This window comes from Calliphora vicina, chromosome 5, assembly GCF_958450345.1.
Source record: "Calliphora vicina chromosome 5, idCalVici1.1, whole genome shotgun sequence".
NCBI classification, from domain to species: domain Eukaryota; kingdom Metazoa; phylum Arthropoda; class Insecta; order Diptera; family Calliphoridae; genus Calliphora; species Calliphora vicina.
This window is the reverse complement of record NC_088784.1, coordinates 13,872,058-13,890,468: the sequence shown is the minus strand read 5'-3', so window position 1 is coordinate 13,890,468 and position 18,411 is coordinate 13,872,058. Positions and strand designations below refer to the sequence as shown.

Genomic DNA, 18,411 nt, shown 5'->3' with positions numbered 1-18,411 from the left:
TAGGTTTTGTTTTTAATTAAAAGGCATTTTGCAAGGCAAAGGATTGAACTCCTCGTAATGTATTATTTTTGGTTTTCCAGTTTTCATATGAATCAATCATTCACAATAGCGAAAAAATAAAGTAAAAATATACAGCCCAATTATGAATAAAAAATTCCGCTGGAGTTTGTTCCCCGGTAGTTTTTTCTCATTGAAATTGAATAGGAAAAATGAGCAAAAGGAAAAAACTCCCGCGGAATTTTTATTCATAATTGGACTAATATTTGACGATTTATCGGTTAAAAATAGCCTGGAAATACAATCTAAAGTCATTACATTATTGTCCGAAATCCCAGTAGGGATACTAGCCTGACGAATTAAGCCTACCACGTACAAAATTTTAACTGTAATCGTAGGCATTTATATAGTCTTGGATTATCTTTAATCCAAGGTCTTTTTATAATCCTAAATAAGCTTTAAGCGCTGGCCTTTATGTAGTCTTGTATTAGCATTAATCGTAGGCCACAGTAGCGTTAGTTTGCTGTAATCTTAGGTTTTTTTATAATCCTAAATTAGCTTAATCGTAGGTCTTTATGTAGTCTTGGATTAGCTTTAATCCTAGGTCTTTCAATAATCTTAAATTATCTTTAACCGTAGGTCTTTTTATAATCTTAAATTAGCTTTAATCGTAGGTCCTTTCATAATCCTAAATTACCTTTAATCGTAGGCATTTATATAGCCTTAGTTTAGCTTAAATCGAAGGCTTTTATATATTCTAAGTTTAGCTGTAATCTTAGGTCTTTTTATAATCCTAAATTAGCTTTAATAAAAGGTCTTCATATAGTCTTGGATTAGCTTTAATCCTACGTCTTTTAGTAATCCTAAATTAGCTTTAATCGTAGGTATTTTTATTATCCTAAATTAGCTTTAATCACAAGTCATTATATAGTATTGGATCAGCTTTAATATAGCCTAACTTTAGCTTTAATCATAGGTCTTTTTATAATCATAAATTAGCTTTAATCGTAGGTCTTTATAAAGTGTTGGATTAGCATTATTATTAGGCCTTTATATAGTCTTGGATTATCATTAATCGTAGACCCTTATATAGTCGTAGATTATTTAAATATCGAAAAATTTGGTTTATTAATTAATAATTTGTAGAACTGTAATCCCCTGTCTATACTTGACAAATATTTATCATAACAATTAATGACGTTTGTTGTCAAGACAAAGTTTATGCAAAAGCACAAACAATTTTGTCATAACGAAGCAATAATACTATTAAATGGGGACCTAATAATTTTTTATCTTGACAACCATTTTGAAGTTTGCCATGATTTATCAGGTATACATGCAATATAAAACATTTAAAATGAAATCACAGTTATTTTATTAAAATCTGATAATATTACTTAATTTTTCACTTCATAATATTGCCATCTGTGCTTTTATTACTAAAAATATGGCAATACCATAAAATAAAGATATGGCAACTCATTACAAAAAGTAAATAAAGGTTTTCGTGGTGAATTTGTTTGCTTACATTCAAATTGCAAAAAATTTTAATTTTTTCTAGCAAAACTGATTAAAATACTTATATAATTTAAATGAAATTAATAAAAACTGTGTTAATGACTAATTTAAAGTAAATTTCGTAAGTTGTTTTGCATTAATCTAGCAACAAAATTTTATGTTTTATTTGACATGTTGAAAGTGTGTTGAAAAAGTAAATTTTTTCTAGTTAAGCTTAATAGGTGGTGATTTTTATTAAAAAAAAATTGTGCGGGAAAATGTACGAACAAATCTGTGTATAAATGAATTTGTGTTGTTAATAAGTTAAATCGTTCTGATCCATGTTAAAAAATACCGAAATCAATGAAAAACTTTGACTGTATCCAGCAAAATACCTTATTTGTTGTGTTAATTAGCAGAATCTTCCTAATCTGTTTTAAGGACAATCAAGGTCAATACAGAAACTGCTAATTTATTTACCAAAAGTCATAGCTTCGTTTTATGGTTCGGTGGAACCATCGGAACATATTTTTTAAGGATTATGTGTGTTTCAGATGACTTCGGGCTTATTTGTGGCCAAAATACAAGATCCTAATTTGTCGACAAGATGTTTCTAATAGATGGCGGCACATGCCACACATTAGAGCAAACAATGAACCTGTCTTCTTCACAATTGGATATTTGCTTCGGAACAACCGGAGTCTCACTTGACCAAAGATTGTCAACATAGCAAAGGCCCCTATCAACCGGCATATTTTCCCCGGGGAAGACATTTTGCCGGCAACAATGATCTGTTACTACAACTATTTTGGTGTACTAAGAAAGTAAGTTACAACGCCTTTAGATGCTAAGAAATAGAATTTATTAAATGCACCTTGAATCTTTGTTAATTTTAATATTTTTTTTTGTCTTGCGAAGGCAAAAACTCTCTTTGCAAGCATAAATTAACGATAATTATCATTTAATTTGTCAATCATTTTCTTTATACCATGACTAGTTAGTCTTTACTATCTTTCCGTTTTGAAAATCATCAAAGTTACCTTTAATAGTTTTCTTTGTCAACAAGTTTTGGTATCCTTTAGACACTCCCATAGAATTTACTTCAAATACACTTTTATAATTTAATTAATCACTTTATTATAACCATATTAGCGGTAACATCTAAATATTTCCGTTTTATATTTTGAGCATTTATTTGGTGTTTGCTGTGCATAAATCATATAATTTTAACACTATTTTAATTAACTTAAAACTCTATAGAAACTAGCAACAATCTAAACGTCAATCTTACTGTTAAGGCTGCAACAAAATGAAATGGTTGTGTTAACTGTGAAAAGCAACAACATATTTCCGCTTCCGTTTAACATTAACATACACACACTCTTGACACACCGGCACACCAACAACGGCAACCGAGTGGTTATACAAAAAATAAAGCCACAGTTCATTCATCATATGGCGACGTTTGGAATACATACAGCTATAGCAAACAAAATAATTATATACATATATACAATAAAAAGAAAAATAAACATTCAACAAAAATGTTAATTCAACACGTGATTTTTTATACATATAGCAGCAGTCCTGGTATAAAAACAAACAATGAGATATGAATAAATGTAAAAGGGGGTGCAAAAAAATTCCAAATGGCATAAGCTAAAGTTAGTCCTGTCAGCCAACGAACTGGCAACAATAGTTTTTACCTTTCATTCAGTTGTTCATTCATTGTAACCACACCATTAAACATTACAATAATAATACAAATATTTTTGTCGATTTTATAAGCTTTAACGTCCAAGTATTAAAGCGAGAGTGGTAGACTTTAATAGAGTTTCAGTTTAGGTTTAAAGTTAGCTTTTTATAGTCAGAGTTTAATTTTAATCTTAGGTCTTTATATAGTCAGAGTTTAATTTTAATCTTAGGTCTTTATATAGTCAGAGTTTAACTTTAATCTTAGGTCTTTATATAGTCAGAGTTTAACTTTAATCGTAGGTCTTTATATAGTCAGAGTTTAACTTTAATCGTAGGTTTTTATATAGTCAGAGTTTAACTTTAATCGTAGGTCTTTATATAGTCATAGTTAAACTTAAATCGTAGGTTTTTATATAGTCAGAGTTTAACTTTAATCGTAGGTCTTTATGTAGTCAAAGTTTAACTTTAATCTTAGGTATTTTATAGTCAGATTTTAACATTAAGTAGGTCTTTATATAATCAAAGTTTAACTTTAAACGTAGGTCAGAGTTTAACTTTAATCGTAGGTCTTTATGTAGTCAGAGTTTAAATTTAATCATAGGTCTTTATGTAGTCAGAGTTTAACTTTAATAATAGGTCTTAATATAGTCAGAGTTTAACTTTAAGCGTAGGTCTTTATATAGTCAGAGTTTAACTTTAATCGTAGGTTTTTATATAGTCAGAGTTTAACTTTAATCGTAGGTCTTTATATAGTCAGAGTTTAATTTTAATCTTAGGTCTTTATATAGTCAGTGTTTAACTTTAATCGTAGGTTTTTATATAGTCAGAGTTTAACTTTAATCATCGGTTTTTATATAGTCAGAGTTTAACTTTAATCATCGGTCTTTATATAGTCTTAGATTAACTTTAATCGTATGTGTTTATAAAGGCTTAGATTAACTTAATCGTATTTCTTTATAAACCCAGAGTTTAACTGTAATCGTAAGGGTTTATATAGCCAGAGTTTAATTTAAATTGTAGGCCTTAATTTAGTTAGAGTTTAACTTTAAACGTAGGTCTTTATATAGTCAGAGTTTAACTTAGTCGTAGGTCTTTATGTAGTCAGAGTTTAACTTTAATCCTAGGTCTTTATATAGTCAGAGTTTAACTTTAATATAGTCAGAGTTTAACTTAGTCGTAGGTCTTTATGTAGTCAGAGTTTAACTTTAATCCTAGGTCTTTATATAGTCAGAGTTTAACTTTAATCGTAAGTCTTTATATAGTCAGAGTTTAACTTTAATTGTAGGTCTATATATAATCAGAGTATAACTTTAAACGTAAGTCTTTATGTAGTCAGAGTTTAACTTTAATCGTAGGTCTTTATATAGTCAGAGTTTAAATTTAATCGTAGGTTTTTATATAGTCAGAGTTTAACTTTAATCTTAGGTTTTTATATAGTCAGAGTTTAGCTTAAATCGTAGGTCTTTGTAAAGGTTTAGCTTAAGTTGTAGGTCTTTATAAAGGTTTAGTTTAGCTTTAATCGTAGGGTTTATAAAGGTTTAGTTTAGCTTTAATCTTACATCTATTTATAGTACTAATTTATCTTTAACATTAGCCCTTTAATAGCTTTATTTTGTACAGCATACCTTGAGGCTTTTTTTATTTCTTCTATTTCTTTTTATGCAGGGTACTGGTAATTCGTGGAAGTCTTTATATCGCTATCTTACTTTTCATCCTTTCCAACATTTGCTGTTTGTTTATCGAGGTATGTACATTTATTATTATTATTTTATGGAGCTATTTTTTTTCCATATTCCGTATATGTATATTTTTTGTGCAAATAATTTATAAATAACATGCATGCATTGTTGAAATAAAATAGAAAAAAAATACCACAAATACCGCAATTACCGAAATGGGCAAAGGCATGTATTTCCATACCTATTTTTTGGTTTGTGGCCGTTCATTATTTTTTTTTTGTAGGTATTTGTTTAAAGGTTGTAATAATGGTTTAACTGTTATACACACCTTGGGTAAAAAAAACTATTTAAACTTTAAGTACGGGTAAAAAACTAAATAAATTGTTTAATGTAACCGAAAAAACTACACACACTCAGAAATTGCTTAAAACACTCCCTTAATTGTGTGACTGTTTTTTGGTGGCCAGAACTGGCGTCGGGTTATGATGTCTTTATGTGTATTAAACCATCCACCACACAGTTTTTAGTCTGATATATTCACACCATTATATCTCTCTCTGTATGCCGGCTTAAATAACGTGCTAAAATGCAATAATTGTGTTTAAAAAAAAAAGTTGATGATACACAGGGACAGTCAATTTGAATAATATTTTGTTAAAAACACACAAATAATTTTTATATTGTGTGTAGTATAATTTTGGGCTAAATTTATGTTAAATAAGATGTTGCCTATCTGTTTTTTAAGGTTTAACTTTAAACGTAACTTTAATGGGTTTTTTTTTGTTGGGGAGAATGGAAGATAAAAATAAAATGAAAATTTGTGGAAATAATTATTTACATATATTAATAAATGGGGGAAAGGGTAATAATGTAATAATGAAACTAAACTAAGACTATAAACTGACTATGAAAGTGCAGAGGTTTAAGCTATACTAAGACTTTACCAGAACACCGATTAAAGCTAAACTAAGATTATATAAAGCCCTTAAATTAAAGCTAAACTAAGACTTTAAAAATGCCTTCAATTAAAGCTAAACTAAACTACATAAAGACTTTCAACTAATGGCAAACTAAGACTTTAATAAGACCTTCAATTATAGCTAAACTAAGGCTGTATGTAGTCCTACATTTAATGCTAAAATAAGACCATATAAAGACCTAAAATTACAGTTAAACTCGGACTATATAAAGACCTGCGATTAATGTTAAACTTTGACTACATAAAGACCTACGATTAAATATAATCTCTGACTATATAAAGACTCTCACCTAGGATTACAGCTAAACTACGACCTGCGATTGAAGTCGAACTCTGACTATATAAAGACCTAGGATTAAAGTTAAACTCTGCCTATATAAAGACCTACGATTAAAGTTAAACACTGACTATATAAAGATAATCTCTGACTATATTAAGACCTAGGATTACAACTAAACTAACACCTGCGATTGAAGTCGAACTCTGACTATATAAAGACCTAGGATTAAAGTTAAACTCTGACTATATAAAGACCTACGATTAAAGTTAAACTATGAAAATATAAAGATCAACGATTAAAGTTAAACTCTGACTATGTAAAGGCCTACGATTAAAGTTAAACTCTGACTATACAAAGACCTACGATTAAAGTTAAACTATGAAAATATAAAGATCAACGATTAAAGTTAAACTCTGACTATATTTAGACCTACGATTAATGTTAAAATCTGACTATATAAAGACCTACGATTAAAGTTAAACTCTGACTATATAAAGACCTATGATTAAAGTTAAACTATGAAAATATAAAGATCAACGATTAAAGTTAAACTCTGACTATATTTAGACCTACGACTAAAGTTAAACTCTGACTATATTTAGACCTACGATTAACGTTAAACTCTGCCTATATAAAGACCTCCGATTAAAGTTAAACACTGACTATATAAAGATAATCTCTGACTATATTAAGAGCTAGGATTACAGCTAAACTAAGACCTGCGATTGAAGTCGAACTCTGACTATATAAAGACCTACGATTAAAGTTAAACTATGAAAAATATAAAGATCAACGATTAAAGTTAAACTCTGACTATATTTAGACCTACGATTAATGTTAAACTCTGACTATATGAAGACCTACGTTTAAAGTTAAACTCAGACTATATTAAGACCTATTATTAATGTTAAACTCTGACTATATTAAGACCTACGACTAAAGTTAAACTCTGACTATATAAATACTGTATTAAGATCTATTATTAAAGTTAAACTCTGACTATATTAAGACCTACGATTAAAGTTAAAATCTGACTATATGAAGACCTACGTTTAAAGTTAAACTCAGACTATATTAAGACCTATTATTAAAGTTAAACTATGACTATATTAAGACCTATTATTAAAGTTAAACTATGACTATATTAAGACCTATTATTAAAGTTAAACTATGACTATTAAACACCTACGATTAAAGTTAAACTCTGACTATATAAATTCTATATTAAGATATATTATTAAAGTTAAACTCTGACTATATTAAGACCTACGATTAAAGTTAAACTCCGACTATATAAAGACCTACATTTAAAGTAAAACTCTGACTATATTAAGACCTACGATTAAAGTTAAACTATGAAAAATATAAAGATCAACGATTAAAGTTAAACTCTGACTATATTTAGACCTACGATTAATGTTAAACTCTGACTATATGAAGACCTACGTTTAAAGTTAAACTCAGACTATATTAAGACCTATTATTAATGTTAAACTCTGACTATATTAAGACCTACGATTAAAGTTAAACTCTGACTATATAAAGACCTACATTTAAAGTAAAACTCTGACTATATTAACCTACGATTAAAGTTAAAATCTGACTATATGAAGACCTACGTTTAAAGTTAAACTCAGACTATATTAAGACCTATTATTAAAGTTAAACTATGACTATATTAAGACCTATTATTAAAGTTAAACTATGACTATATTAAGACCTATTATTAAAGTTAAACTATGACTATTAAACACCTACGATTAAAGTTAAACTCTGACTATATAAATTCTATATTAAGATATATTATTAAAGTTAAACTCTGACTATATTAAGACCTTCGATTAAAGTTAAACTCCGACTATATAAAGACCTACATTTAAAGTAAAACTCTGACTATATTAAGACCTACGATTAAAGTTAAACTCTGACTATATGAAGACCTACGTTTAAAGTTAAACTCTGACTATATTAAGACCTATTATTAAAGTTAAACTATGACTATATTAAGACCTATTATTAAAGTTAAACTATGACTATTAAACACCTATGATTAAAGTTAAACTCTGACTATATAAATTCTATATTAAGATATATTATTAAAGTTAAACTCTGACTATATTAAGACCTACGATTAAAGTTAAACTCCGACTATATAAAGACCTACATTTAAAGTAAAACTCTGACTATATTAAGACCTACGTTTAAAGTTAAACTCGGACTATATAAAGACCTACGATTAAAGTTAAAATATGACAATATAAAGAACTACATTTAAAGTTAAACTCTGACTATATAAAGACCTACATTTAAAGTAAAACTCTGACTATATTAAGACCTACGTTTAAAGTTAAACTCTGACTATATTAAGACCTACGTTTAAAGTTAAACTCTGACTATATAAAGACCTATTATTAAAGTTAAACTCTGGCTATATAAAAACCTACGATTATAGAGGATTAGAAATGATTTTTCTTTAAGTAAAAACTTATTTCTTGAGGTTTAACTTTAACATAAAATCCATTTAATTTCTATGAATATTCATATTCATATCTAACAAACAAATTTGTTGTAACCTTCTTTGTAGCTTGATTTTAAAATTTTTTTCTTGCCTATTTTCAGGCTTAAATTTAAAAGTAATTCAATTTATTTGCCCATGCCAACAAAATATTACACATTCTGTTTTATTTGAATGCTTTTTTTTCTAAAACGATTTGACTGAGAGTGTAAAAAAACGAACATAAAGATTAAAACATGGAACACAGTGGGTTGAAATAAAGGAAATTGTGAAATTTTTTGTAAAATAATAAAAATAAATTGATTGTTTTTTCTAGTGATTGAGTTTAAAAAAAGTTCATTTAAAAATTATACAAAAATATTTAAAATACGGTGGGTTTTCGTAAAAATTTGTTGGTTGTTGTTTTCGTTTGGAACCAGTACTCAGTTGCTAAACAAAATATATCAAATTTTATTTTATTTCATTCTTGATAGACATGGATTTTAATGATTCTTGCTTAAATTATAAATTTATTATTTTTTAACCCATTGTATCCATATCAGCTTTTTATTTTTATTTGGGGAGAAACTTTTTGTTTGTAGATTAGAAAGGTTTATGTGTGTAATGTTGTACATTTGCTACAGACAAATGTAGAGATGTCTAAAAATTTAAAATTGTTTAAATGTGGGCAAGTGTGTGTATATATACATATATTTCTATACATACATGCATGTATAACAGAGTGTGTGTTTACTATAAGGTTACACGAATGACAGCTTTCAGACATTTCCTGCCATCAAATGAGAACAAAAAAAATGTAGAAAATCGGTATAAAATCAGGAAAAAAAACCAAAAGAGACCTTAACATCCTTACACACATGCATACCTTTACACTCAAATGAATATTTATACTGGATATACATACATATGTATTACATGCATCTATATGTATGATACTTTATCAGTATGTGTTTTTAATTCATGTGTTTTTGTATCTATATATTTTCGTACATACATTGAAACATGTTGGATTTTGTTGTCTATTTTTGTTTGCTAAGTTTCTTTACTCTATTCTCTTACTCTCATATTCGTATCGTGTGTATTTGCTTGTTTGTGGTGGTGTTGTCATTGTCATTCTCTACCATCAATTTGCATGATGTAACGATTGTTAATAACATACATTTAGGCGCACGTTTGAACTAAAAAACAATTGCATATGTTTCTTTATTCTTCTTCTTTTGGTTTTGTTTTCAAAGCAAAGACATACAATAATAACATGTTTTAGCAATAAAATGTTAAGCAAAAACATGTTTATCATAAACATAATAGAGTATTTTAAGAAATTATGTATTTAAGAAAGAATATTTTATAATTTTTAAATGAAAATAGTGAATTATAGTTAATTTTAGTTTTTCATACAAAATTCAGTTTAAAATAAAAAAATGGAAACATAGATTTAAAAACTAGATATTTTTGTTAAATTAAACTTGAAATTTTGATTACTAAATGTGATTTTCGAAAATCATTTGTGACATAGTTTAAACTAATCTTATTATTAACTAAAGATTAAGCCTTCTTTATCTAAAACCCATATATATATGAAGTAATACAGAATTTTGTGTAAAATCATAGATTTTTCTTAATATAACAAATGATCCCTGTTTGAAGGCGATCTAAACAATTTCAAAATTTCATCACTTTTTGTATATCCTTCATGCAATTGTACATATGTTATCAAGTACGAGTGTGTACACCAACAGATATACTTCCATAAATAGTACATCTTGTATGCATGTTGCGACACATTATTTGTTTATCATCCACTATATGCATGTCATAGTATTTATGGTTTAGACCAGGCAAAACCTATGCAACAGTGTGGCCATTTTGGTATATTCTCTAAAAGAATAATTAAGACTATGACTATGACGATGAAAGCTAACATAAGACATCGATTGAAACTTAAATAAGACTTTGATTAAATTCAAATTTAGACTGTATAAAGAGCTACGTTTAAAGGTAATGGAAGGCTATAGAAAGGACAATGATTAAAGCTAAACTAAGACTATATAAAGACCTACGATTAATGCTAAAATGAGACTGTATAAAGACCACGATTAAATCTAAACTAAGACCAACGATTAAAGCTAAACTAAGACAATAATTAAAGTTAAACTTAGACTGTATAAAGACCAACGAATAAAGCTAAACTAAGGCTATATAAAGATCAACGATTAAAGCTAAACTAAGACTTAATAAAAACCAATGATTAATGCTAAACTAAGACAATAATTAAAGTTAAACTTAGACTTTATAAAGACCAACGATTAAAGCTAAACTAAGGCTATATAAAGATCAACGATTAAAGCTAAACTAAGACCTAATAAAAACCAATGATTAATGCTAAACTAAGACAATAATTAAAGTTAAACTTAGACTTTATAAAGATCAACAATTAAAGCTAAACTAAGACAAGAATTAAAGTTAAACTAAGACTTTATAAAGACCAACAATTAAAGCTAAACTAAGACAATAATTAAAGTTAAACTAAGACTTTATAAAGACCAACGATGAAAGCTAAACTAAGGCTATATAAAGATCAACGATTAAAGCTAAACTAAGAACAACGATTAATGCTAAACTAAGACAATAATTAAAATTAAACTGAGACTTAATAAAAACCAATGATTAAAGCTAAACTAAGACAATAATTAAAGTTAAACTTAGACTTTATAAAGACCAACGATTAAAGCTAAACTAAGGCTATATAAAGATCAACGATTAAAGCCAAACTAAGACTTAATAAAAACCAATGATTAATGCTAAACTAAGACAATAATTAAAGTTAAACTTAGACTTTATAAAGATCAACAATTAAAGCTAAACTAAGACAATAATTAAAGTTAAACTAAGACTTTATAAAGACCAACGATTAAAGCTAAACTAAGGCTATATAAATACCAACGATTAAAGCTAAACTAAGACCAACGATTAATGCTAAACTAAGACAATAATTAAAATTAAACTAAGATTTAATAAAAACCAATGATTAAAGCTAAACTAAGACAATAATTAAAGTTAAACTAAGACTTTATAAAGACCAACAATTAAAGCTAAACTAAGACAATAATAAAAGTTAAACTAAGATTTAATAAAAACCAATGATTAAAGCTAAACTAAGACAATAATAAAAGTTAAACTAAGACTTTATAAAGATCAACGATTAAAGCTAAACTAAGACAATAATTAAAGTTAAACTTAGACGTTATAATGACCAACGTTTAAAGCTAAAATATGACCAACAATTAAAGCTAAACTAAGATTATTTAAAGACCAACAATTAAAGCTGAACTAGGACTATATAAAGCTAAACTAAGACTATAAAAAGATCAACGATTAAAGCTAAACTAAGACTATATAAAGCACTACGATTAAAGCTAAACTAAAATACTTTGGATTTAAGACGTCGGCTTAAAGTTAAAGTTAGACTTGTGATAATGCTCGAAATGAAAACATTTTGAAAATCGATGAGGGTTGGAAAATACAAGTGATCATTATTTAAGAATTTATAGCCATTGTTTGAGATTTTCATATTGAACGCTGGTCAAAATTAAAAGTGATCACAGTGATTACCATTCTTTACGCTATTTATTCACATTTTTTGATTTTATTAGTTGACAAAAAATAGTTCTTTCTGTTAACACTGACACTTAGACTCCTTTATTTCACATTCACATGACAATAGACCTCAACACTTGTTTGCAGTTGGTGCGTTTTTGTTTTTTGGCATTTTATAGCCGTTTCTGTGTAATCGCTCTAGTTTGAGTTTATAGACATTTTTTTGAGGCTGTTTATTACGTCTGTCTGTCTGACACAGTGGTAAAAAATGCAGCTTGGTAAAAAATGCAGTACACAAGTTGAGGTAGCAATAGAAAATCAATAGAGAAGTTCAGTTTTCAGATTATAGAATAAATCAAATTTGAATTAATAATGAACTACAATGAACCATTTTTAAAAACTACGAGTTATGATTATTATTTTCTTCCTTGGACAATAAATCTTTACATTTGAAACATTACCTGTCCGTCTAGTTCTTACTGGGTGGTTACAAATTTTATTTTCTACAAGCTTGGTCCCCTCTTTTCTATAATTATCATGCGTGCATTGTGCTAATTAAAAGTTGTTTTATGGTTTTCACATTTACATTTTAATTGTTCCCACTGTTCAGTGTTGTTTTGAATTGTCTACATTACGAGTAGCATGTTGTATTTTGGTTGTTGTCGTAACATAATCAAACATGTTGTCTACAGTTAAGGATTTTTATGTTGTTGTTAGATGTATATTTAAAATGGATACATACTTTCAAATCTATACACAAATGTGTAGATAGATACCCTGTAGATTTAAAGCAAGAAATTTTTTTTTCTTGTGTAACGTTTGAAACTAGTTCCTTTAACTGCAGGGTATTGAAAAACCCTTGATATATTTTGAAAACTTACAAATTGTGTGTGTGTATTTATGGGTTTACTAGCCCGGTTCTCTTCGCTACACCAATTATAGTAAAACTACAGATATGTCTCAAACTCAAGCTCTGGGTCCTCTATTTAATGAAATATGAGTGATTTTAGATTTTCTCTAGAACCTCTATTTAAGGAATTAGTGATATTTTGGTAAAATATATATGAGTGATCACAGATGATCGTTCTTTAAGCTCTAAGACCTCTATTAAGGAAATATAGTTGATTTTTGATTTCTCTTATAAAAATCGATTTTTGGTGAAAAATATGAGTGATCACAGATGATCATCCTTTAAGCTCTAGGACCTCTATTTAAGGAAATATGGTTGATTTTAGATTTTTCATATAAAAATCGATTTCTTCTGAAAAATATGAGCACAGATGATCGTTCTTTAAGCTGTTGAACCTATATTTAACAAAATATGTGTGATTTTAGATTTTTCATAAAATTTTAGGTTTTTGGTGAAAAATATGAGTGATCGTCATTTAAGCTCTATTTAAGGAAATATGGTTGATTTTAGATTTCTCATATAAAAATCGATTTTGGTGAAAAATATGAGTGATCACAGATGATCGTCATTTAAGCTATAGAACCTCTATTTAACAAAATATGGGTGATTTTAGATTTTTCATAAAATTTTCGTTTTTTGGTGAAAAATATGAGTGATCACAGATGATAGTCATTTAAGCTCTAGGACCTCTATTTTTGGAAATATGGTTGACTTCAGATTTTTCATATAAAAATCGATTTTTGGTGAAAAATATGAGTGATCACAGATGATCGTCATTTAAGCTATAGAACCTCTATTTAACAAAATATGGGTGATTTTAGATTTTTCATAAAATTTTCGTTTTTTGGTGAAAAATATGAGTGATCACAGATGATAGTCATTTAAGCTCTAGGACCTCTATTTCAGGAGATATGAGCGATTTCAGATTTTTCATAAAATTTTAGATTTTTAGTGAAAAATATGAGTGATCAGAGATGATCGTCATTTAAGCTCTAGTACCTCTATTTAACGAAATATGGGAGACTTTATTTAATAAAAATTGATTTTTGGTGAAAAATATGAGTGATCACAGATGATCGTAATTTAAGCTCTAAGCCCTCTATTTAATGAAATATGAGTGATTTTAGATTTTTCATATTTTTGGTGAAAATTGGGCGATTTTAGATTTTTCATAAATTTTCGATTTTTAGTGAAAAATATGAGTGATCACAGATGATCGTCATTTAAGCTGTTGGACCTATATTTAACAAAATATGGGCAATTTTAGATTTTTCATAAAATTTTCGATTTTTGGTGAAAAATATGAGTGATCACAGATGATCGTCCTTTAAGCTCTAGGACCTCTATTTAAGGAAATATGGTTGATTTTAGGTTTTTTATAAAAAAAACCGATTTTTGGTGAAAAATATGATCACAGATGATCGTCATTTAAGCTCTAGGACCTCTATTTAAGGAAATATGTGGTGATTTTAGATGATCGTCATTTAAGCTCTAAGACCTCTATTTAAGGAAATATGGTTGTTTTTAGATTTTTCATATAAAAAACGATTTTTGGTGAAAAATATGAGTGATCACAGATGATCTTCCTTTAAGCTCTAAGACCTCTATTTAAGGAAATATGGTTGATTTTAGATTTTTCATATAAAACACGATTTTGGTGAAAAATATGAGTGATCACAGATGATCTTCCTTTAAGCTCTAAGACCTCTATTTAAGGAAATATGGTTGTTTTTAGATTTTTCATATAAAAAACGATTTTTGGTGAAAAATATGAGTGATCACAGATGATCGTCCTTTAAGCTGTTGGGCCTATATTTAACAAAATATGGGTGATTTTAGATTTTTCATAAAATTTTTTGGTGAAAAATATAAGTGGTCAGAGATGATCGTCATTTAAGCTCTAGGACCTCTATTTAAGCTCTAGGACCTCTATTTAAGCCCTAGGACCTCTATTTAAGGAAATATGGTTGATTTTAGATTATTCATATAAAAATCGATTTTTGTGAAAAATATGAGTGATCACAGATGATCGTGAGGTGATTTTAGATTTTTCATAAAATTTTTTGGTGAAAAATATGAGTGATCAGAGATGATCGTCATTTAAGCTCTAGGACCTCTATTTAAGGAAATATGAGTGATTTTAGATTTTTCATATAAAAATCGATTTTTGGTGAAAGATCACAGTGTGATCGCAGATGATCGTCCTTTAAGCTCTAAGACCTCTATAATATGAGTGATCACAGATGATCGTCCTTTAAGCTCTTAAGGAAATATGGTTGATTTTAGATTTTTCATATAAAAAACGATTTTGGTGAAAAATATGAGTGATCACAGATGATTGTCATTTAAGCTATAGAACCTATATTTAACAAAATATGGTTGATTTTAGATTTTTCATAAAATTTTCGTTTTTTGGTGAAAAATATGAATGATCACAGATGATAGTCATTTAAGCTCTAGGACGTCTATTTACGGAAATATGAGCGATTTTAGATTTTTCTTAAAATTTACTATTTTTGGTGAAAATTATGAGTGATCACAGATGATCGTCCTTTAAGCTCTAGGACCTTTATTTAAGGAAATATGGTTGATTTTGGATTTTTCATATGAAAATTGATTTTTCGTGATAAATATGAGTGATCACAGATGATCGTCCTTTAAGCTCTAGGACCTCTATTTAAGGAAATATGGTTGATTTTAGATTTTTCATATAAAAAACGATTTTTGGTGAAAAATATGAGTGATCACAGATGATCGTCATTTAAGTTCTAGGACCTCTATTTATGGAAATATGGTTGATTTTAGATTTTTCATATAAAAATCGATTTTTGGTGAAAAATATGAGTGATCACAGATGATCGTCCTTTAAGCTGTTGGGCCTATATTTATATTTTAGATTTTTTTTTACCCATTTTTACCCCCTAAATCTTTCTTAGGAGATCTACATAGGGTGATGGTCAGTTACTCAGTAACGTTACTCTTTTATATACATATATAGACAAATAGTTTGAAGATATTTTCTAATGAACAAGTATCCTTTCATATACTCATTTTTTGGTTAATAAATGGGTTTTGTAATTTAAAGTGGTGAAATTATGGGGATAATTTGGCCTGCAAAATGGTTTTTATTAAGAGCAAAGAAAGTTATTTAAGTAACTATTGCTATAGGCTGAAGATTTTTAATTGTTCATTGGGTTTTAATTGAGTTTTTAAATGTAAAATTGTTTAAAACTTTAAAAGAAAGCATTTTAATAAAATTAGTAATTTACAGGTTTAAATTATTTATGTATTTTTAAATTTAAAAATTTGTTTAAATTTATTTTCGAAAATAGTACATCTACTTAAATCCAGATTATTTTATTTAACAATGTTGTTTTTTATAGAACTTAAATTAAATTTTTTTCAATAACGTTTTCATACTGTTCTCTTTAATTGATTTTTTCCACAAATTAAGGTCCTTCCTTTTAAAGCATGTCATATATTTTCCCCAAAATTCATATTTATTGTGTGTATATTTTTTTTTAATTAAAAAAAAAAACATTTTCACCAACGTTTCATATATTGTTTTCATATTTTGATTGCAAATTGCTTTAACCCTTTTTTTGTTGCCTTTTATGTTTGTTGAATAAATTCACATTCAACAAAAAATTAATATTCCACATACATCATGTTAAAAAAAATAAAAATGAATGTAAATCCTTGAGGACAATGAATTCAAGTCAATTTCCTACAAATAAACTCCATTAAAATACAGAGAAAGACAAAAACATACATTTCCACACATAAACAAACAGAGTGTGTGAGAGAGGGAGAGGGGGAGATAAAAGGAAAAATATAAATAAATAGCAAAACACTTTCAAACAATATGGAAGATTGTAACAACAACAATTACATTACACTCTCCTAAAATGATAAGAAAGGAAAACATAACAGAGAATTCTAGAGACAAACATCTTTACAAACCTGGGTTTGTTTATGAAAACAAAGAAATCAACTGTATAAAGCAGGGCTGGAATATTGATATGTTAAAGAACAAATGGCTGTCTTTAAAGACAATTGAATTTTCCTTCTCTGATGTTTATACTCCAAATGTATGGATGTTTGTACGTGAGAGTACATCTCATATCCATTTAAGTTAAACACTTACTCACATACTCTAGTAAATTTAGCTTTATAATGTTACAATAATAACAACAGCAACAACAACAATATTTATAACATACTCAATATATTTATATTAAAATATAAATATTTGTATGCATTGTTTGTGTGTTTTTGAGTAAGTCTTAATATAAAGTAGATTTTGTTAGTGACATCATGTCCCTTATTTATCTTGTTGTTGTTCTTGTTGATTTCACACATTGTTAGTAAACGAAGATAACAACAAAAACTCATATACAAGTAATAACTAGCTGTCCCTGCACAAATATCCTTATAAATCTAATATACAATCGTGGTAATGGTCAAGGTAATCAAAATAAATGAACCCAGCCAACTTGAGAGTTCGTTGTTTTGGAAGTAATTGTATGGAATAGATATAGAAATAATAAAAATTTGTTTTTTTTTCTTATTATTATTAAAACAATGAACACTTAAAGCAGGGCTATGCAGGAAAAAAATTAATAGAAATAAATTTGAAAAATGTTTGGTAAAAAATGGGAAGTTTTATATTCCGGATATATTGTTTGTTTTTTTATAAATGTGTGGAAGTTAATAATAAAACCCAAAAAAACTATCTACCACTTCCACAATAGCCCTACTTCTGATGACCATCAGTAGTCATCATTTCTGTTTTTGCTGTTTTAATGTTTTAATATGAAATCCACCACCCACACGCAAGAAAAACTACCAGAAATTACTTCCAAATAAAAACGAAAGATGTCAATATGAAGACAACAAAGTTTTATCGAAAAGAAAATTTATATAAACAAAATAAAGTTAATAGTGGGTAATAAATAACAAATACATACAAAAAAAAAGAGATAATTTGGGGTGAATAAAATATCAAAAATATAAGAAAACACCAACAAAAAAACTACACAATAAATAAAAGATATACCAAGAAATCCGGTCAATGGTGATAAATGAAACACAAAACAAATCAATGGCCATGAAAAGCTAAAAAAATTAAATAAATTTCAAAGAAAAATTACAAAAATTTCTAGCAATTTGGAAATTGAGAAACTTTTTGGTTACCAAAAATAAAGAGACAAATGTCATCACGACAGATATAAAGTCATTGTAATATAGATTTCTTAAAGA

At 27.6% G+C, this 18,411-nt stretch overlaps 1 protein-coding gene across 1 annotated transcript in view; it reads left to right on the top strand.

Moving 5' to 3' along the window:
• Window positions 1-4,897: 4,897 nt before the first annotated feature.
• The window catches only part of igl (igloo), a 209,315-nt gene continuing 195,801 nt past the window's right edge, over window positions 4,898-18,411 (top strand). The window contains exon 1 of the mRNA XM_065513757.1: window positions 4,898-4,933. The gene's annotated coding sequence lies outside the window, so the exon portion shown is untranslated. The remainder of the gene's footprint in view (window positions 4,934-18,411) is intronic.